Below are 13280 nucleotides of genomic sequence, written 5' to 3' on the forward strand. Positions count from 1 at the left end.
ACGTGCCTGGACACATAAACATTTTAATTATGACCAGTGTGTGATCCTGTAACTACTTGGTATCGCATCATTACCCAAATTTGTGGTATCATCCAAAACTAATGTAAAGTATCCAAAGAACACAAGAATAAGTGATTTTTATTGTAATCATTGTAACTGAGCTACTGTGTGGAACAATTTCCCTTGTGTATCATTAAAGTTTGTGTAAGTCTAAGTCTAAGTCTTTTACATTTTAATAGAAGTGTAGATAGAACATGTTAAAACAGAAAATAAGCAGATATTAATAGTAAATGAAAAAGGAGATTAATAATACATTTTTCACAGCTTTTCCTTCATAATTTTGACAAAATCATAGAATGATAAATGCCACAGTATGTTACTGCATACGTCAGCAGACTAATTAGGAGCCTTTGTTTGTTTACTTACTAATAAAAGACAAGTTGTATGTTCACTATTTTATGTAAGGACAAACTTGTTCTTTGGATTGCAATAAGAAAACATATGTTTAATGGAACCTAAGATTTTGGGTTAAAATAATGCCAATAATGCAATTATATTATGATCCCCTTCATTTAGAAAAGTATCAAAATACATTTTGGAGACATCGAGACAACCCTATGGCAGACCGGGACTGAGCTAAACATTTTCCCATTTAAAATAAACAAAGTGACTGTAATAAAAAATAATCCCGGTTTGAGTTCTGGATCTGGTTGATAACATGCGAAAAAAGCCCACCGACATTTACAGGTTCGCTAGCTAAATGCTAACGTTCCCAGTCTGCTGAACCTCACTCAGTTCTCTTTGCATGACTTTGTTGAAACTCAAGTACAGCATTTAACCATTTTTTAATCCCCATATTTTCTGCTGACATGTTATCGTTGTGAGCATAATCTATGTTTGAACAAAAAAAATAAATCAACTACTACAAATATGCATGTCCAAGTTGCTGGGACACCAACTGGATCTCACCCCATTCACTTTTAACAAGTCTACACTGAAACAAAAACATCTATCAACTACTACTAAGGATTTGTATTCTCATTCCATGTGTTGATAGTACACTAAATCTAAGCTCCATTCCCTTTTCACAAGTCTATGTTTAAACAAGACAGCAATCAACTAATCAAATTTTATGCCCATTTCTTGTTCAACACTCCACTCTATGAATCTGTGTTGGAAAAAGAAATAAATCAACTACTAACGATGATTTGTATTCCCATTCCTTGAGTTGACACATACACCTGACAACCCAATGAAACCTCATTCCATTCCTGTTCTACAATGTTTAAACAGGAAATCAATCAACTACTAACTTCTGAGCATAGCCCCAGGGCTAGACCTAAGAAACCTAGCCCTTGTGTTGACAAGTTAACTCTACTAGCATAAGGAAACTTTACTCCATTTACTTTCCAGGAGAATATGTTAAAAAAAAGAAAAGCATCTACAAACCCCAAAACCAGTGAAGTTGGCGCGTTGTGTAATTAGTTAATAAATACAGAATAGAATGATTTGCTAATACTTTTTAACTTGTATTCAATTGAATAGATTGCAAAGACAAGATATTCAATGTTCGAATCGAGAAACGTATTTTTTTTTTGCAAATAATCATTAATTTAAAATTTAATGCCAGCAAAAAGTTGCAAAAAAGTTGGCACAGAGCCATTTTTACCACCGTGTTACATGGCCTTTTCTTTTTAACAACACTTAGTAAAGAAAACTGAGATGACCAATTTTTGAAGCTTTTCAGTTGGAATTCTTTCCCATTCTTGCTTGATGTACAGCTTAAGTTGTTCAAAAGTCCGGGGTCTACGTTGTGGTATTTTACGCTTCATATTGCGCCACACAATGGGAGACAGGTCTTGACTAGAGGCAGGCCAGTGCAGTACCCGCTCTCTTTTACAAACCCTGTTTCCATATGAGTTGGGAAATTATGTTAGATGTAAATACAAACAGAATACAATGATTTGCAAATCATTTTCAACCCATATTCAGTTGAATATGCTACAAAGACAACATATTTGATGTTCAAACTGATAAACATTTTTTTGTTTGCAAATAATCATTTGGTACTATTGCAGCAACATTTGCAGTGGCAATAGCAGCAATTTGATGCCAGCAACACGTGACAAAGAATTTGGGAAAGGTGGCAATAAATACTGATAAAGTTGAGGAATGCTCATCAAACACTTATATGGAACATCCCACAGGTGTGCAGGCTAATTGGGAATAGGTGGGTGCCATGATTGGGTATAAAAGCAGCTTCCTTTAAATGCTAAGTCTTTCACAAACAAGGACGGGATGAGGGTCACCACTTTGTAAGCAAATTGTCGAACAGTTTTAGAACAACATTTCTCAACGAGCTATTGCAATAAATTTAGGGATTTTACCATCTACGGTCCGTAAAATCATCAAAAAGTTCAAAAATTTGGAGAAATCACTGCACGTAAGCGATAATTTTACGGACTTTGATCCCTCAGGCATAAAAAAAACGAATTCATTGTGTAGAGGATATCACCACATGGGCTCAGGAACACTTCATAAAACCACTGTCAGTAACTACAGTTGGTCGCTACATCTGTAAGTACAAGTTAAAACTCTACTATGCAAAGCCAAACCCATTTATCAACAATATCCTGAAACGCCGCCGGCTTGGCTGGGCACTAGATCATCTAAGATGGACTGATGCAAAGTGGTAAAGTGTTCTGTGGTCTTACGAGTCCACATTTCAAATTATATTTGGAAACAGAGGACGTGGTGTCCTCCAGAACAAAGAGCAAAATAACCATTCGGATTGTTATAGGCGAAAAGTTCAAAGGCCAGCATCTGTGATGGTATGTGGGTGTATTAGTGCCCAAGGCATGGTTAACTTACACATCTGTGAAGGCACCATTAATGCTGAAAGGTCCATACAGGTTTTGGAGCAACATATGTTGTCATCCAAGCAACGTTATCATGGACGCCCCTGCTTATTTCAGCGTAGATTCGTAAAAAAACAAAGAGTGCGGGTACTTTCCTGGCTCGCCTGCAGTCCAGACCTGTCTCCCATCAAAAATGTGTGGTGCATTATGAAGCGTAAAATACGACAGCGAAGACCCCGGACTGTTGAATGACTGAAGCTCTACATAAAACAAGAATGGGAAAGAATTCCACTTTCAAAGCTTCAACAATTAGTTTCCTCAGTTCCCAAACGTTTATTTAGTGTTGTTAAAAGAAAAGGTGATTTAACACAGAGGTGAACATGCCCTTTCCCAACTACTTTGTTACGTGTTGCAGCCATGAAATTCTAAGTTAATTATTATTTGCAAAAAAAAAAAAAAAAAGTTTATGAGTTTGAACATGAAATATCTTGTCTTTGTAGTGCATTCAATTGAATGAAAATGATTGGCAAATCATTGTATTCTGTTTGTATTTACATCTAACACAATTTCCCAACTCATATGGAAACGGAGTTTGTACTATGTCACATTGTTCACACTATGTTTACAGTTTCCAAAAACAATCTGAAATGTTGACACGTCAGACCACAGAACACTTTTACACTTTGCATTAGTCCATCTTAGATGGGCTCGGGCCCAGCAAAGCCGGCACCGTTTGTGGGTGTTGTTGATAAATGGCTTTCGCTTTGCATATTAGAGTTTTATCTTGCACTTCCAGATGTAGCAATGAACTGTAGTTACTGGCAGGGGTTTTCTGAAATGTTCCTGAGCCCATGTGGTGATATCCTTTACACACTGATGTCGCTTTTTCATGCAGTACCGCCTGAGGGATCGAAGGTCCGTAATATCATTGCTTATGAGTAGTGATTTCTCCAGATTTTCTGAATTTTTTTGATTATATTACGGACCGTAGATGGTGAAATCCCTAAATTAATCTTAGTAGCTGGTTGACAAATGTTGTTCTTAAACTGTTCGACAATTTGCTCACACATTTGTCGACAAAGCGGTGACCCTCACCCCATCCTTGATTGTGAATGACTGAGCATTGCATGGAAGCTGCTTTTATACCCAATCGTGGCACCCACCTGTTACATATTAGCCTGTTAACCTGCAGGATGTTCCAAATAAGTGTTTGATAAGCACTCCTCATCTTCCCCAGTATTTTTTGCCACTTGTGCCAGCTTTTTTGAAACATGTTGCAGGCATCAAAATCCAAACGAACTAATATTTGCAAAGAATAACGTTTTTCAGTTTGAGGGTTAGGTATCCTGTCTTTGCAGTCTATTCATTTGAATATATGTTGAAAAAGATTTGCAAATCATTGTATTTTGTTTTTATTGACAATTTACACAATGTGCCAACATCACCGGTTTGCGGGTTTGAATAGATTTTTGTACCCAACCAATGTGATAACCCATTACTCTACCAGCATTAGGAACCTCTCCCCATTCACTTCTCATTTATCTGTGTCTAAGATGTATTCCATGTTGCAGTATATTATTGTATACACTTTCCTTTGGCATTAGCATAAAAGTGTAATTGAATTATTGTTTTAGTTTTCTCCTGCAGCCTGCTTAGGCTTGGATGTTGCCAATTAGTGAGCCACATTGCTTAAAGACAAAACAACCTTGTTAATGTGAGCATGAGATCGATCGAACGCCTTTGTGATTGATTAGCATCTTAACTATTTCACAATCAATACATTGATGTGTACACCCCAACCCCCATTCATTAAATGCCCTCCCATAGGCAAAACCAAGCATCTGTGTTTTTCTCTGGGAAAATTGGACGAAATGTACGGACAGAGAACACATTTAAATCTGATAAGCAGGAGCCGGCGGCTGCACGTTTCTCGCCGGTCTAAAATTGGATTCCTGTGTTGACAAAGCCTCCTCTGACTTTTTACTTGTTTGCCATCAAGATTTAGAGCACTTTGGAGAGTGTGTATCTCGGGAGTTTTAGGAGGGATGGAACGCTGTCGGTGCAACAGGGCAGATACAGGAAAAATAAATGCATCATGATCATTTATCCGGGAGAAATAGGCACCTAAAAGGCATCCCCTCGAGTGCGGCTATTGTAAAACAGCGTGCCTCCTTTTCCTCAAGTTCTGTATTTAAGAACGTCTTTTTATAGACGCAACATCTGTTGGTCAGGAGGGTTTTTAGCAAATGCAACTAGTCAATTATAGTAAAGTTTTTCAACCTTTTTTGAGCCAAGTCACATTTTTTTCATAAAAAAAAATACGGAGGCACACCACCAGCAGAAAAGTTTAAAAAATGAAACTCCACCAGGTTGCCGTGCCTTATTTTGAGTTTGTTGTTTCCTGTGTGTAGTGCTTGAGTTCCTGTCTTGCGCTGTTTTGTTGGTGTTCTCCTGTCTCAGCTTCACGCCTTCCTTTGAGTGCTATTGCCCGCACCTGTTTTGTTTTCGCAATCAAGACTATTTAAGTTGTGCGTACGCTATCCTTCTGTGCGGGGACATCGTTGGTTGTCGTGTACGGATGTACTTTGTGGACGCCGTTTCCGCTCCACACGCTGTAAGTTTTTGCTGTCGTCTAGCATTCTGTTTTTGTTTACTTTGGAGCCAGCTCAGTTTGATTTTGTGTTGCATAGCCATTCCTATGCTTCAGTGCCTTTTGTTAATTTTTGTTTTAAGCGTTACATTCCTTTTTACCTGCACACTCTCTCCCGCTGTGCTCTGCATATTGGGATCACGACAAACCATCCTTGACGCGTCACGACTTCTACAAACCTGCTGCCATCTTCTGATTGGGAGTATTACATGGTTACCCTGCAAAGCTCTACACAGCACAGGCACTAGACAACGGCACATTATCATAATTATTCATCCAGCCATCCATTTCCTACCACTTGTCCCTTTTTGGGTCGCGGGGAGTGCTGGAGCCTATCTCAGCTCCATTCGGGCAGAAGGCGGTGTACACCCTGGACAAGTCTCCACCTCATCGCAGTATTATAATTTATTATTTTGCAAAAAAATATTTTTTGGACCAATTAGGTGAAGTTGCATAATTTCCCACGGCACACCAGACTATCTCACGTGGCACAGTGGTTGAAAAACTATAGCACTAATTTGTGCAATGATAAACACAGAGCCGTCTACATTTCTATGTAACATTAAAAAAAAAAGGCTATTTTTTAAAACCATTGCTGGTCTCCATTGTGGTGGTCTGAGGTTCTGTGCGGGACAGATCTTGTCTGTGAGTGACAGCGGCAAGGCCACCAGGGTTTTCTTCACGGGTCACTGCGGCTTCTTCAGCCGCTGTCAGGTGAGGTGCATGCTGGGACTGCAGGCGGCAGGATTCCACGTGGGATGGGACAGGTGGGCAGAGATTGTGACTTGGTGTCAAAGCGTTGCTGCCTTACATTTGCGAAGTTGGCGTGGGAAGCCTGGATATGTCCTATTTTGTTACATTTCTGACAGAATTGTGTGGGAACGGTTGTGCTCGTTCGTTGCTGTTGCTTGTGGACTTGAGCCCGTGTTGTTAAGAGACTCAATACAACTGTGATAATGCTCAGCTTTGACACTCTTAAGGTAACAATATGTTTATGATTGTAACGGCACGACATCATTACCGAGTTAAGTGGGGTTCTTCTATATGACCTAGTATTAGAAACGTCTCAGTGTTGGTGCCAGGCAGTTTTGATTAAAATGTACCCCTCTGCAGGAAGGCCATTTTAGATCATTTTGCACTAGCAACTACACAACCCAAAACCAGTGAAGTTGGCACGTTGTGTAAATAGTAAATAAAAACTGAATACAATGATTTGCAAATCCTTTTCAAATTATATTCATTTGAATGGATTGCAAAGACAAGATACTTAATGTTCGAACTGGTAAACTTTTGTTATTTTTTGCAAATATTAGCTCATTTGGAATTTGATGCCTGCTACATGTTTCAAAAAAAGCTGGCAAAAGTGGAAAAAAAGACTGAGACAGTTGAGGAATGCTCATCAAACACTTATTTGGAACAGGTGGGTGCCATGATGTGTGTAAAAGCAGCTTCCATGAAACGCGCAGTCATTCACAAACAAGGATCGAGCGAGGGTCACCACTTTGTAAAAAAATGAATGAGAAAATTGTTAGAGAACAACATTTCTCAACCAGCTATTGCAAGGAATTTAGGAATTTCACCATCTGCGTTCCGTAATATCATCAAAAGGTTCAGAGAATCTGGAGAAATCACTGCACGTCATCGATGATATTGCGGACCTTCGATCCTTCAGGCAGTACTGCATTAAAAAGTGATGTCAGTGTGTAAATGATATCACCACATGGGCTCAGAAACACTTCAGAAAACCACTGTCAGTAACTACAGTTGGACGCTACATCTGTAAGTGCAAGAAAAAAACTCTACTATATAAAGCGATAGCCATTTATCAACAACACCCATAAACCCCGCCGACTTCGCTGGGCCCGAACTCAATTACACAACGTGCCAACTTCACAGGTTTTGGGTTTTGTAATTGAATCTCAATGTTGATTGATTTCAAAGGATTCTATATCATATTATTTGTCAACATTTAATCAGGCACCTTAGGCGGCTATATCTAAAAGAACAATGTAACATTAAAGGGGAGTTTTGTCAATCAATCCCATTCCTTATCTGAGACAAGAACACATATCTTTCTTTTTTATGTGCGCACTAAATCCGGAAAAATTGCTAACAATGCAGGTATTGTGGATGTATCTATTCTGCCTTTAGAGCCCTCTAAAATACCTCCAACAATGTTATATTTACTACATGCTGTGCCCTGCATATTAACCAAACTATAGCGACATTGTTATTACAAGAGATAACAAAGAGGCATCGATCCAATACCAAGTAGTTACAGGATCATACATTGGTCATATAAGTCCTCATGTGTCCAGGGACATATCTCCTGAGTTTATAAACAAAAATACATTAAAAAAAAGGAAAAAGATTGTGACAATAAAACTTATCGATGTAATCATAATAGTATTGACTAGATACGCTATTGTACTTGGTATCATTACAGTGGATGTCAGGTGTAGATCCACCAATCGCGTTTGTTTACATTGTGACGCCGGTGAGCTACGGTATGTAGTGAAGCATGTTTAGCTATTCCTCGTCCTGCAGGCATGATACTTGTAAGAAACTTACTTTATTTGTCCCCATGGAGGCAAGGATAAGTAATTTAGAAGTAGCTAAAACACTTCCGATTGTGGATGGTTGTCAGCTGGTAGCTAGCTAGTCATGTCTTAAAGCACCTCAGTGTTATAACTTCACCTTTATCATTAGTTTTTAGACCAAAATGCGTCCGTTTCTACCTTTTCCGTCTACCCGTATTGTCTGCTTGTTAAGTAGTCCGTGATTGTGCGCTGCCGAACGCGCTCCTCTGCCCGTAAAATCAGCAATGTCTTGACATGACGATGCGCCGTCAAGCCCGGGAACCAGTACTTTTCAAACAGAGTATTAGTACAGTTTTTAATTAATTGGTACCGCGATACTATACTAGTATCGGTATACCGTACAGCCCTACTGGATTGTGATTCACAAAAGGTAATTCGGATGATAAATGTGTGCTGCTGGTTCATCACATCGCACACAGGTGATAACATGAATGTGAAGAAAATAATCCCCTCCGTGGTAAAAGCCTCATATGCACGCAAAATCCTCATTTAAATAAGGCTGTCTGCACCACTTTTCAATTGCACACTCATTGTTAGTAGATCACACGCAACACGCCCATACATTTTATTTTTTGCACACGCTGTCTAGTGCGTGGTATTCAGATCTTAGTTTATCAGGCCCGAAGTCTGCCATGATTAGGGATAGTTGTTTTTTGTTAACGATCGTAGCAATGCGCTCTGATAAATAAATGTGCACAGGAAAAGAGTTCTAATAATGCTTAAAATGATCAAAATACTACAAAACATTACATGCTATTAAAAAATGTGCCTGATACTACATTACATACATACTCACAGCATGTATATACAGGTTGTTGTAGGGATTTATAGGTGGAGTAGATTTAGTCCCCATTACCTGTATTGTTAGCCACCATTTGCTGGCAGTTTTTTACTAATTAGAATGCACAGAAAAGAGTAAGACGTGTGTTGTTATTTCACATAAGGATGGTGGATAGTAGGCGAAATTCCAGAAAATTGCAATTCCCCTTCAAGGAACAGGACAGGAGGACACAGTAACAATAGCAAAGAGAGCTACAATGCTAATATTAAATACAATTTTTACCATCAATATTATGATACTGTAGGTATTTGCTGAGGAAAAAACTAAATGATCAACCCTACAGCTCCCTGACTGTTGCTGACTGACAGATCGTTCAGATTGTATTTTATGGTTATGGTTGTGATTTGTTCTACATGTGCAGGAACAACACACAGTTTATCTTTGCGCAATTCAACATATCTGAAAAGGAGTAGGAAGAAGCAAAGCTTATATTCAATGGTGAGATAGAATAGACGTTTATTTATTCCCCAGTGGTGAAATTGTGTGGTTGCCGTGCAGATTTTTACAGATATATTGCACAATATATAGACATGTTTACAGTGCGCTAGGCTTGTACGGTATACCGGTACTAGTATCGTAAGGTAATACTAATTAATCATATTCGGTACTACACCACCTCTAAAAAGTAAAAAGTACCGGCCCCTCGCCCCCGTATTTATTTTTAACGGGCATGGCGGTGTGTCGTCATTTCGTGACATTGCTGGTTTTACGAGCAGAGGAGCATGTTCGGCAGTGCACAATCATGGAGTACTTAGAATACAGTGGAGACAGTAAAGGGAGAATTGACTCATTTTGGCTCAAAAACTGACGATCAGGGTGAAACTATAACACTGAAACGCCCTCAGGAAGAGGTGCTTTAGGACATGGCGAGCTAGCTAGCGGCCAACGTCCAGCCGTACTCGGCAGTTTCAGCTACTTCTAAATCACTAATCCTCGCCTCCATGGCGACAAGTATCATCCCTGGAGGACTAGGAATAGCTAAACATGCTTCGCTACACACCGTAGTAGGATACATTAGCTCACCGGCGTCACAATATAAACAAATGCCATGGGTGGATCTACACCTAACATCCACTTTAATGATACCAAGTACAGGAGTGTATCTAGTCGATACCACAATGATTACATTGTTATATTTTAGCATCACAAAATCTTTATTTTATTTTTTTTTATTTATGTTATGTTTACAAACTCAGGAAATATGTCGATGGACGCATGAGGACTTAAATTATGACCAATGTATGATCCTGTAACTACTTGGTATCGGATCGATACCCAAATTTGTAGTATCATCGAAAACCAATGTAAAGCATTAACAGAAGTGTAGATAGAACATGTTAAAAGAGAAAATAACCAGATATTAACAGTAAATGAACAAGTAGATTAAACATTCATTTTCTACCACTTGTCCTTCATAATTTTGACAGAATAATAGAATGGAAAATGACACAATATGTTACTGCATATGTCAGCAGACTAATTAGGAGCCTTTGTTTGTCCACTTAGTACAAAATAAAATTTGGCTTTTATGTTCACTATTTTATTTAAGGACAAAATTGCAATAAGAAACATATGTTTAATATACCGTAAGATTGTTAGTTAAAATAAAGACAATGATGCCGTTTTTTGTGGTCCATTTTATTTAGAAAAATATCAAAAAGTATCAAAATACATTTTCTTATCAGGACAACCCTACATTGTGCTGTTCTCCATGTCTATTACTACTTTAGGATGTGTAGCAAAGCCTGCTTTTTACCCAAATTTGTCCGCTGTCAAGCATTAAAATGTCCATTATGCATAAAATGGGACCTTTAATCACATTTCCTTTTAAGTAATAGAGCATGTATCCTTCCATTTGATTCAGCAGGTGTACCTAATGAAGTGTCCGGTCTCTACCTACACCATGGCGTGAGCGAGCATATGTTTTCACATTCGTATACATGCGGCAGTTCAGTGAGTCTCGCTCGGAGCAGATGTTTGAAGCGGAGCGCCCGTGTCCTCGTGACAGCAGGAAGATGGGGATATTGGCAGCTGCAGAGATCATAGTTATGATACAGCAAACACACGCGCACCACACTGCAGCACCGCTATAACGCCGCAGTCCACAGGTCGGAGTCGTTTTAAATCTATGCATTTATGTGCATAAATTTACAATGTAGACAGTTCAGTACAGCCTGATCTTCCCAGTATGGCTAAGGCTCTTTAATATTTAAAGCCACCCTGCTGCAACATCTTTATGTAAAATACAGTGGTCCAGTGGGACCAAAAATCCCACATAACATTCCACTATCTACCCTAGACCACCAGAAATGATCGACGCTGGGAAAAAAAAAATGAATGTGCAGTTTTGGGAATGGATATACAGTTGGGCAAAAAAGTATCTAGTCAGCCACCAATTGTGCAAGTTCTCCCACTTAATATGATGACAGAGGTCTGTAATTTTCATCATAGGTACACTTCAACTGTGAGAGACAGAATGTGAAAGAAAAATCCAGGAATTCACATTGTAGGAATTTTAAAGAATTTATTTGTAAATTATGGTTGAAAATAAGTATTTGGTCAACCATTCAAAGCTCTCACTGATGGAAGGAGGTTTTGGCTCAAAATCTCACGATACATGGCCCCATTCATTCTTTCCTTAACACGGATCAATCATCCTGTCCCCTTAGCAAAAAAACAGCCCCAAAGCATGATGTTTCCACCCCCATGCTTCACAGTAGGTGTGGTGTTCTTGGGATGCAACTCAGTATTCTTCTTCCTCCAAACACGACGAGTTGAGTTTATACCAAAATTGTTACATGGATGATAAAGCAGAGGATTGGGAGAATGTCATGTGGTCAGATGAAACCAAAATATAACTTTTTGGTATAAACTCAACTCGTCGTGTTTGGAGGAAGAAGAATACTGAGTTGCATCCCAAGAACACCATACCTACTGTGAAGCATGGGGGTGGAAACATCATGCTTTGGGGCTGTTTTTCTGCTAAGGTGACAGGACGATTGATCTGTGTTAAGGAAAGAATGAATGGGGCCATGTATCGTGAGATTTTGAGCCAAAATCTCCTTCCACCAGTGAGAGCTTTGAATGGTTGACCAAATACTTATTTTCCGCCATAATTTAAAAATAAATTCTTTAAAATTCCTACAATGTGAATTCCTGGATTTTTTTTTCACATTCTGTCTCTCACAGTTGAAGTATACCTATGATGAAAATTAAAGACCTCTGTCATCATTTTAAGTGGGAGAACTTGCACAATCGCTGGCTGACTAAATACTTTTTTGCCCCACTGTAATTGCCAATGTGCAAATACCTGTCCACAGAAAAACAGACTCACCAGTGGGAGATCTGCTGCTTTTGTTTTGTTTGTGGCAAAATGTCCACAAGCAGCCGGGCGGTTAAACACAAGCAGGCTTTTTGCTGTTTATTTCCGTCATTTAAAGCAGTGGTCCCCAACCTTTTTGTATCCGCGGACCGGTCAACACTTAATAATTTGGGGACAAGGGGGTGTCGTTTTTTTTTTTTTTTCTTTTTCTTCTTTGTCATGAAAAAGGGAGGTTTTTGTGGTTGGTGCACTAATTGTAAGTGTATATTGTGTTTTTTATGTTGATTTAATAATTTTAAAATTATTCTGCTGCCCTGTACCAATCGGGCCACGGCCCGGTGGTTGGGGACCACTGATTTAAAGTATTAGTGCAGGGGTGTCAAACTCCTTATAGCTCAAGGGCCGATTATTTGTCTTACTTTGGCCAAAAATAGAACAAGTACATTCTGAAAATGTACATACTACAAATAATCCTCTCTGCAAATTACTTGACGTAAGTTGAAAACTCTGAGCGTAAAAATCAAGCTTCGCTACACACCCTGAAGTAGTAATAGACATGGAGACAACCGCAATGTTTGGTTGTCCCAAAACCAATATTGTTGTACCGGTACTAAAATGTATTTCAATACTTTTCTACTTTTGTTTCAGTGTTTTTACAAAGCCATTAAACTTTAAGCACTTCCTATTTAGCATTCGAACGTTGGGACTTTATGAAAATTGTTTGGAAAAGCAACCGATTGTTTCCACAAACCGCCGCATTGGTGAAATCCGCATACTGCCACAACACATTCATTTATCATCATTCAAGTATTGCAAATATAATTAAACATGAGGTAATTTAACAAAACGACACCATAGCTTTGTGATGTGGCTTTAGTGAACAGAGCCTGCCGGGACCCAAGACCTCGTCTTAATTCTTCTCTAACCTTCTTTCTGTGTCCATATTATTGTCTTTGTGTTTCATATTGCCTTCTTAGATTATAACCCTTCATGCTGAGTGCCAAGCAGG

At 38.9% G+C, this 13280-nt stretch overlaps 1 protein-coding gene across 4 annotated transcripts in view; it reads left to right on the plus strand.

Moving 5' to 3' along the window:
- clcn2a (chloride channel, voltage-sensitive 2a) overlaps positions 1-13280 on the plus strand; it is a 165262-nt gene that overhangs the window by 28481 nt on the left and 123501 nt on the right. The gene's annotated exons all lie outside the window — the stretch shown is intronic.

Source organism: Nerophis ophidion, linkage group LG14, assembly GCF_033978795.1.
Source record: "Nerophis ophidion isolate RoL-2023_Sa linkage group LG14, RoL_Noph_v1.0, whole genome shotgun sequence".
Taxonomy (NCBI): Eukaryota; Metazoa; Chordata; class Actinopteri; order Syngnathiformes; family Syngnathidae; genus Nerophis; species Nerophis ophidion.